Here is a 10,000-nt window from a genome sequence, read left to right as displayed (position 1 = left end):
AGCGCAATACAAAAGCAAATCGAACAAGGGAGGTAAGCTCACAGGTACGAAGAAAAGGAACCCTCGTGCGCATTGGCGGAGGCAAACTACCCAACCAAGCCAGCAGCAACCAAGCCATAGGGTTGCAAACAGACGTGCAACCCAGTACCCACAAGGGCAGGGGTAAGCCGCCGAGCCTAGCAAGGTAGGTGTGCTCCCAAAACCAAACAACGCACAAAGGGAGCAAACACGGGCAAACAAGTGACGCCATGGCCTACTCGCCCACCGCCCTCTATATTGCCTAACCTTGGCAACCATGGTCCATTCCCCACTATATGCCATGGCCTTGTGCCCATGGTCTTCACAAGACAGCATCCAAGGCGCCTGAAAGGCCAAGGGAGCCCAACCCAGCAATGCCCAGCCAAGGCCAGGCATTCCAGTGCCTACCCGGGCAAAAACGCCCAAAGCATGCCCCATTCGTTAGCCTATCCAGGCAAAAACGCCCAAAACCAGCCCATTCCAGTGCCTATCCGGGGAAAACGCCCAAAGCATGCCCATTCCTTAGCCTATCCAGGCAAAAACGCCCAAAACCAGCACATTCCAGTGCCTATCCGGGCAAAAACGCCCTAAGCCTGCGCATTCCAGCGCCCCGCAGCATGCCACCCTCCTATAGGGTTTGCGCAACCAACCCGCCTAACCACCAGTGGCAACCAAAGGTGCTGTTAGCGACGACTTCTGAAGACGCAACGAGACGCGACGGGTTTGCGCCCAGACGCGACGAGGCGATGCGGGATCTGCGCCCAACCGTGCCTACACCCGCCGACTTGATGCGGGAGCTGCTGGCCCAAGCATGCCTAGCGTGCAAGGCCTGCGTGCAAGGCTAGTGTGCAAGGCTCGTGGGCAAGGCTAGTGCGCAAGGCTAGTGCCCAAGGTCTGTGTGCAAGGCTAGTGCCCAAGGCTAGTGAGCATGGCCTGTGTGCAAGGCTAGTGTGCAAGGCTTGTATGCAAGGCTAGTGTGCAAGGCTGGTGTGCAAGGCTTGTGGGCAAGGCTGGTGCGCAAGGCTAGTTCCCAAGGGTTGTGTGCAAGGCTAGTGCCCAAGGCAAGTGCGCAAGGCTCGTGCCCAAAGCTAGTGCGCAAGGCTTGTGTGCAAGGCTACTGCGATGGGCCAGTGCCCAAGGCTTGTGAGCAAGGCTTGTATGCATGGCTTGTGTGCAAGGCTAGCGTCCAAGGCTTGTGCGCATGGCTTGTGCGCAAGGCTTGTGTCCAAGGCTTTTGTGCAAGGCTCGTGCGCAAGGCTAGTGTGCAAGGCTTGTGCGCATTGGCAGGTAGCCCACCAGCATGCACGATCCAAATGCCACTCACGCGACAACACGGTGCCAAGCCGGGCATGGTGTGCACTCAAAACCAATCAACGGACAGAGGTCATGCGTCATGGGGGGGATCTAGCAAGGCCATGGGGAAGGTCATGGAGGACCTTGGAAGCAAGCGCAAGACGAGAGCGAATCGAACAAGGGGCCAGGACGGGGCCTTGTGCCCATGGTCTTCGCAAGACAGCGTCCAAGGCACCCGAAAGCCCAAGGGAACCCAAACCCGGCCGACACTTGCAATCGCACATGCTCTCTGCAACACACCATCAATGCCGCCCAACGGGGCCAGCACGAGCAGTCCTCCGCGGTCCCCTGGCCCTGCGCACGTTTGTCTTCGAAACCGAGCATCAATGCCACAGAAAGTGCCGGGGCGCCAGCTGGAGCCATCATCCGCGTTGCCATGGCTCGCTTGGCCTTGGCTTGCCAGGCCCCGACACGAGCAATCGCGCATTTTCTTTGCAACCGACCATCAATGCCGCCCAACGGGGCCAGCACGAGCAGTCATCCGCGGTCCCCTGGCCCTGCGCACGTTTGTCTTTGAAACCGAGCATCAATGCCACAGAAAGTGCCGGGGCGCCAGCTGGAGCCATCATCCGACGTGCCATGGCTCTGGTCCCATGGTCTTCGCAACCGAGCATTCGTGACACCCGCGGGGCCAGGACACCAACCCTTCCGACACGAGCATTCGCGCATGTTCTTTGGCCACACAACGGCGCCAGCACGAGCAAAATCATCCGCGGTGCGGTGGCCTTGCACGGCCTTTTGTCTTTGGAACCAACCATCAGTGCCACGGGAAGTGCCGGAGTCCCGGCATCCGCGGTGCCAAGTCATTGCGCCCTTGGTCTCTGCAGCGGGGCATGCCGGGCACTCCCAACCATTGCAAGCAAGCAAGCAAGCAAGAAAGAAAGTAAGTAAGTAAGTAAGTATTACATATAGGGGCGGGACATGCGGGGAGATCTGCGAAACGTGCATTACGGGGCACACGCGTACCTACCGGGGCATACCGACCCCTATTGGGGCACACGTGTGCATATCGGGGCATACCGGGCCTATCGGGGCACACGCGTACATACCGGGGCATACCGAGCCCTACTGGGGCACACGTGCGCATATCGGGGCGTACCAAGCCTATCGGGGCATACGCATGTATCCCAAGGCATACCGAGTCTATCCGGGCATACGCGTTCATACCGGGGCGTAACGGGCCTATCGGGGCATACTTGGGCATATCCGGGCAAAAAATGCCCAAAACTTGCGCAACCTTGGCAACCGTGGTCCATTCCTCTCTATATGCCTAGCCTTGCCAACCGTGGTCCATTCCTCACTATATGCCATGGCCTTGTGCCCATGGTCTTCCCAAGACAGCGTCCAAGGCCCCCGGAAGGCCAAGGGAGCCCAACCCAGCAATGCCCTGCTATGGCAAGCCAAGGCCAAGCATTCCGGTGCCTATCCGGGCAAAAATGCGATTCCTCTCTATATGCCTAGCCTTGGCAACCGTGGTCCATTCCCCACCATATGCCATGGCCTTGTGCCCATGGTCTTCCCAAGACAGTGTCCAAGGCGCCCGGAAGGCCAAGGGAGCCCAACCCAGCAATGCCCTGCTTTGGCAAGCCAAGGCCAAGCATTCCGGTGCCTAACCTTGGCAACCGTGGTCCTTTCCTCACCATATGCCATGGCCTTGTGCCCATGGTCTTCGCAAGACATCGTCCAAGGCGCCCAAAAGGCCAAGGGAGCCCAACCCAGCAATGCCTTGCTAGGACAAGCCAAGGCCAAGCATTCCGGTGCCTATCCGGGCAAAAACGCCCAAAGCATGCCCATTCCTTAGCCTATCCAGGCAAAAACGCCCAAAATCTGCACATTCTAGTGCCTATCCGGGCAAAAACGCCCACCAGCATGCCACCCTCCTATAGGGTTTGCGCAACCAACCAGCCTAACCACCAGTGGCAACCAAAGGTGCTGTTAGCGACGACTTCTGAAGACGCAACGAGACGCGACGTGTTTGCGCCCAGACGCGACGAGACGATGCGGGATCTGCGCCCAAGAATGCCTAGACCCGTCGACTTGATGCGGGATCAGCTCGCCCAAGCATGCCTAGTGTGCAAGGCCTGTGTGCAAGGCTAGTGTCCAAGGCTAGTGTGCAAGGCTCATGTGGAACGCTAGTGCGCAAGGCTAGTGCCCAAGGCTTGTGTGCCAGGCCCGTGTGCAAGGCTAGTGTCCAGGGCTTGTGTGCATTGCTTGAGTGCAAGGCTTGTGTGCATTGCTCGAGTGCATGGCTTGTGTGCAAGGGTTGTGCGCAAGGCTAGTGTGCGGGGCTTGTGCGCATGGCTAATGTGCACGGCTTGTGTGCATGGCTACCGTGCAAGGCTAGTTTGCATGGCTAGGGTGCAAGGCTCGCATGCGAGGCTAGTGTGCAAGGCTGCGTGCAAGGGAAGCGTGCAGGGCGAGTGTGCGAGGCCACTGTGCACGGCGCCAGCACTAGCGAGCCATCATCCGCGTTGCCATGGCTCGCTTGGCCTTGGCTTGCCAGGCCCCGACACGAGCAATCGCGCATTTTCTTTGCAACCGACCATCAATGCCGCCCAACGGGGCCAGCACGAGCAGTCATCCGCGGTCCCCTGGCCCTGCGCACGTTTGTCTTTGAAACCGAGCATCAATGCCACAGAAAGTGCCGGGGCGCCAGCTGGAGCCATCATCCGACGTGCCATGGCTCGCTTGGCCTTGGCTTGCCGGGCCCCGACACGAGCAATCGCGCATTTTCTTTGCAACCGACCATCAATGCCGCCCAACGGGGTCAGCACGAGCAGTCATCCGCGGTCCCCTGGCACTGCGCACGTTTGTCTTTGAAACCGAGCATCAATGCCACAGAAAGTGCCGGGGCGCCAGCTGGAGCCATCATCCGACGTGCCATGGCTCTGGTCCCATGGTCTTCGCAACCGAGCATTCGTGACACCCGCGGGGCCAGGACACCAACCCTTCCGACACGAGCATTCGCGCATGTTCTTTGGCCACACAACGGCGCCAGCACGAGCAAAATCATCCGCGGTGCGGTGGCCTTGCACGGCCTTTTGTCTTTGGAACCAACCATCAGTGCCACGGGAAGTGCCGGAGTCCCGGCATCCGCGGTGCCAAGTCATTGCGCCCTTGGTCTCTGCAGCGGGGCATGCCGGGCACTCCCAACCATTGCAAGCAAGCAAGCAAGCAAGAAAGAAAGTAAGTAAGTAAGTAAGTATTACATATAGGGGCGGGACATGCGGGGAGATCTGCGAAACGTGCATTACGGGGCACACGCGTACCTACCGGGGCATACCGACCCCTATTGGGGCACACGTGTGCATATCGGGGCATACCGGGCCTATCGGGGCACACGCGTACATACCGGGGCATACCGAGCCCTACTGGGGCACACGTGCGCATATCGGGGCGTACCAAGCCTATCGGGGCATACGCATGTATCCCAAGGCATACCGAGTCTATCCGGGCATACGCGTTCATACCGGGGCGTAACGGGCCTATCGGGGCATACTTGGGCATATCCGGGCAAAAAATGCCCAAAACTTGCGCAACCTTGGCAACCGTGGTCCATTCCTCTCTATATGCCTAGCCTTGCCAACCGTGGTCCATTCCTCACTATATGCCATGGCCTTGTGCCCATGGTCTTCCCAAGACAGCGTCCAAGGCCCCCGGAAGGCCAAGGGAGCCCAACCCAGCAATGCCCTCCTATGGCAAGCCAAGGCCAAGCATTCCGGTGCCTATCCGGGCAAAAATGCAATTCCTCTCTATATGCCTAGCCTTGGCAACCGTGGTCCATTCCCCACCATATGCCATGGCCTTGTGCCCATGGTCTTCCCAAGACAGTGTCCAAGGCGCCCGGAAGGCCAAGGGAGCCCAACCCAGCAATGCCCTGCTTTGGCAAGCCAAGGCCAAGCATTCCGGTGCCTAACCTTGGCAACCGTGGTCCTTTCCTCACCATATGCCATGGCCTTGTGCCCATGGTCTTCGCAAGACATCGTCCAAGGCGCCCAAAAGGCCAAGGGAGCCCAACCCAGCAATGCCTTGCTAGGACAAGCCAAGGCCAAGCATTCCGGTGCCTATCCGGGCAAAAACGCCCAAAGCATGCCCATTCCTTAGCCTATCCAGGCAAAAACGCCCAAAATCTGCACATTCTAGTGCCTATCCGGGCAAAAACGCCCACCAGCATGCCACCCTCCTATAGGGTTTGCGCAACCAACCAGCCTAACCACCAGTGGCAACCAAAGGTGCTGTTAGCGACGACTTCTGAAGACGCAACGAGACGCGACGTGTTTGCGCCCAGACGCGACGAGACGATGCGGGATCTGCGCCCAAGAATGCCTAGACCCGTCGACTTGATGCGGGATCAGCTCGCCCAAGCATGCCTAGTGTGCAAGGCCTGTGTGCAAGGCTAGTGTCCAAGGCTAGTGTGCAAGGCTCATGTGGAACGCTAGTGCGCAAGGCTAGTGCCCAAGGCTTGTGTGCCAGGCCCGTGTGCAAGGCTAGTGTCCAGGGCTTGTGTGCATTGCTTGAGTGCAAGGCTTGTGTGCATTGCTCGAGTGCATGGCTTGTGTGCAAGGGTTGTGCGCAAGGCTAGTGTGCGGGGCTTGTGCGCATGGCTAATGTGCACGGCTTGTGTGCATGGCTACCGTGCAAGGCTAGTTTGCATGGCTAGGGTGCAAGGCTCGCATGCGAGGCTAGTGTGCAAGGCTGCGTGCAAGGGAAGCGTGCAGGGCGAGTGTGCGAGGCCACTGTGCACGGCGCCAGCACTAGCGAGCCATCATCCGCGTTGCCATGGCTCGCTTGGCCTTGGCTTGCCAGGCCCCGACACGAGCAATCGCGCATTTTCTTTGCAACCGACCATCAATGCCGCCCAACGGGGCCAGCACGAGCAGTCATCCGCGGTCCCCTGGCCCTGCGCACGTTTGTCTTTGAAACCGAGCATCAATGCCACAGAAAGTGCCGGGGCGCCAGCTGGAGCCATCATCCGACGTGCCATGGCTCGCTTGGCCTTGGCTTGCCGGGCCCCGACACGAGCAATCGCGCATTTTCTTTGCAACCGACCATCAATGCCGCCCAACGGGGCCAGCACGAGCAGTCATCCGCGGTCCCCTGGCACTGCGCACGTTTGTCTTTGAAACCGAGCATCAATGCCACAGAAAGTGCCGGGGCGCCAGCTGGAGCCATCATCCGACGTGCCATGGCTCTGGTCCCATGGTCTTCGCAACCGAGCATTCGTGACACCCGCGGGGCCAGGACACCAACCCTTCCGACACGAGCATTCGCGCATGTTCTTTGGCCACACAACGGCGCCAGCACGAGCAAAATCATCCGCGGTGCGGTGGCCTTGCACGGCCTTTTGTCTTTGGAACCAACCATCAGTGCCACGGGAAGTGCCGGAGTCCCGGCATCCGCGGTGCCAAGTCATTGCGCCCTTGGTCTCTGCAGCGGAGCATGCCGGGCACTCCCAACCATTGCAAGCAAGCAAGCAAGCAAGAAAGAAAGTAAGTAAGTAAGTAAGTATTACATATAGGGGCGGGACATGCGGGGAGATCTGCGAAACGTGCATTACGGGGCACACGCGTACCTACCGGGGCATACCGACCCCTATTGGGGCACACGTGTGCATATCGGGGCATACCGGGCCTATCGGGGCACACGCGTACATACCGGGGCATACCGAGCCCTACTGGGGCACACGTGCGCATATCGGGGCGTACCAAGCCTATCGGGGCATACGCATGTATCCCAAGGCATACCGAGTCTATCCGGGCATACGCGTTCATACCGGGGCGTAACGGGCCTATCGGGGCATACTTGGGCATATCCGGGCAAAAAATGCCCAAAACTTGCGCAACCTTGGCAACCGTGGTCCATTCCTCTCTATATGCCTAGCCTTGCCAACCGTGGTCCATTCCTCACTATATGCCATGGCCTTGTGCCCATGGTCTTCCCAAGACAGCGTCCAAGGCCCCCGGAAGGCCAAGGGAGCCCAACCCAGCAATGCCCTGCTACGGCAAGCCAAGGCCAAGCATTCCGGTGCCTATCCGGGCAAAAATGCAATTCCTCTCTATATGCCTAGCCTTGGCAACCGTGGTCCATTCCCCACCATATGCCATGGCCTTGTGCCCATGGTCTTCCCAAGACAGTGTCCAAGGCGCCCGGAAGGCCAAGGGAGCCCAACCCAGCAATGCCCTGCTTTGGCAAGCCAAGGCCAAGCATTCCGGTGCCTAACCTTGGCAACCGTGGTCCTTTCCTCACCATATGCCATGGCCTTGTGCCCATGGTCTTCGCAAGACATCGTCCAAGGCGCCCAAAAGGCCAAGGGAGCCCAACCCAGCAATGCCTTGCTAGGACAAGCCAAGGCCAAGCATTCCGGTGCCTATCCGGGCAAAAACGCCCAAAGCATGCCCATTCCTTAGCCTATCCAGGCAAAAATGCCCAAAATCTGCACATTCTAGTGCCTATCCGGGCAAAAACGCCCACCAGCATGCCACCCTCCTATAGGGTTTGCGCAACCAACCAGCCTAACCACCAGTGGCAACCAAAGGTGCTGTTAGCGACGACTTCTGAAGACGCAACGAGACGCGACGTGTTTGCGCCCAGACGCGACGAGACGATGCGGGATCTGCGCCCAAGAATGCCTAGACCCGTCGACTTGATGCGGGATCAGCTCGCCCAAGCATGCCTAGTGTGCAAGGCCTGTGTGCAAGGCTAGTGTCCAAGGCTAGTGTGCAAGGCTCATGTGGAACGCTAGTGCGCAAGGCTAGTGCCCAAGGCTTGTGTGCCAGGCCCGTGTGCAAGGCTAGTGTCCAGGGCTTGTGTGCATTGCTTGAGTGCAAGGCTTGTGTGCATTGCTCGAGTGCATGGCTTGTGTGCAAGGGTTGTGCGCAAGGCTAGTGTGCGGGGCTTGTGCGCATGGCTAATGTGCACGGCTTGTGTGCATGGCTACCGTGCAAGGCTAGTTTGCTTGGCTAGGGTGCAAGGCTCGCATGCGAGGCTAGTGTGCAAGGCTGCGTGCAAGGGAAGCGTGCAGGGCGAGTGTGCGAGGCCACTGTGCACGGCGCCAGCACTAGCGAGCCATCATCCGCGTTGCCATGGCTCGCTTGGCCTTGGCTTGCCAGGCCCCGACACGAGCAATCGCGCATTTTCTTTGCAACCGACCATCAATGCCGCCCAACGGGGCCAGCACGAGCAGTCCTCCGCGGTCCCCTGGCCCTGCGCACGTTTGTCTTTGAAACCGAGCATCAATGCCACAGAAAGTGCCGGGGCGCCAGCTGGAGCCATCATCCGACGTGCCATGGCTCGCTTGGCCTTGGCTTGCCGGGCCCCGACACGAGCAATCGCGCATTTTCTTTGCAACCGACCATCAATGCCGCCCAACGGGGCCAGCACGAGCAGTCATCCGCGGTCCCCTGGCCCTGCGCACGTTTGTCTTTGAAACCGAGCATCAATGCCACAGAAAGTGCCGGGGCGCCAGCTGGAGCCATCATCCGACGTGCCATGGCTCTGGTCCCATGGTCTTCGCAACCGAGCATTCGTGACACCCGCGGGGCCAGGACACCAACCCTTCCGACACGAGCATTCGCGCATGTTCTTTGGCCACACAACGGCGCCAGCACGAGCAAAATCATCCGCGGTGCGGTGGCCTTGCACGGCCTTTTGTCTTTGGAACCAACCATCAGTGCCACGGGAAGTGCCGGAGTCCCGGCATCCGCGGTGCCAAGTCATTGCGCCCTTGGTCTCTGCAGCGGGGCATGCCGGGCACTCCCAACCATTGCAAGCAAGCAAGCAAGCAAGAAAGAAAGTAAGTAAGTAAGTAAGTATTACATATAGGGGCGGGACATGCGGGGAGATCTGCGAAACGTGCATTACGGGGCACACGCGTACCTACCGGGGCATACCGACCCCTATTGGGGCACACGTGTGCATATCGGGGCATACCGGGCCTATCGGGGCATACCGGGCCTATCGGGGCACACGCGTACATACCGGGGCATACCGAGCCCTACTGGGGCACACGTGCGCATATCGGGGCGTACCAAGCCTATCGGGGCATACGCATGTATCCCAAGGCATACCGAGTCTATCCGGGCATACGCGTTCATACCGGGGCGTAACGGGCCTATCGGGGCATACTTGGGCATATCCGGGCAAAAAATGCCCAAAACTTGCGCAACCTTGGCAACCGTGGTCCATTCCTCTCTATATGCCTAGCCTTGCCAACCGTGGTCCATTCCTCACTATATGCCATGGCCTTGTGCCCATGGTCTTCCCAAGACAGCGTCCAAGGCCCCCGGAAGGCCAAGGGAGCCCAACCCAGCAATGCCCTGCTATGGCAAGCCAAGGCCAAGCATTCCGGTGCCTATCCGGGCAAAAATGCGATTCCTCTCTATATGCCTAGCCTTGGCAACCGTGGTCCATTCCCCACCATATGCCATGGCCTTGTGCCCATGGTCTTCCCAAGACAGTGTCCAAGGCGCCCGGAAGGCCAAGGGAGCCCAACCCAGCAATGCCCTGCTTTGGCAAGCCAAGGCCAAGCATTCCGGTGCCTAACCTTGGCAACCGTGGTCCTTTCCTCACCATATGCCATGGCCTTGTGCCCATGGTCTTCGCAAGACATCGTCCAAGGCGCCCAAAAGGC

This window comes from Tasmannia lanceolata, unplaced genomic scaffold (assembly GCF_043159265.1).
Source record: "Tasmannia lanceolata isolate RefF3 unplaced genomic scaffold, GAP_Taslan_0.1 ptg000346l, whole genome shotgun sequence".
Classification (NCBI taxonomy): Eukaryota; Viridiplantae; Streptophyta; class Magnoliopsida; order Canellales; family Winteraceae; genus Tasmannia; species Tasmannia lanceolata.
The sequence above is the reverse complement of the archived record's forward strand: the minus strand, read 5'-3'. Positions refer to the sequence as shown.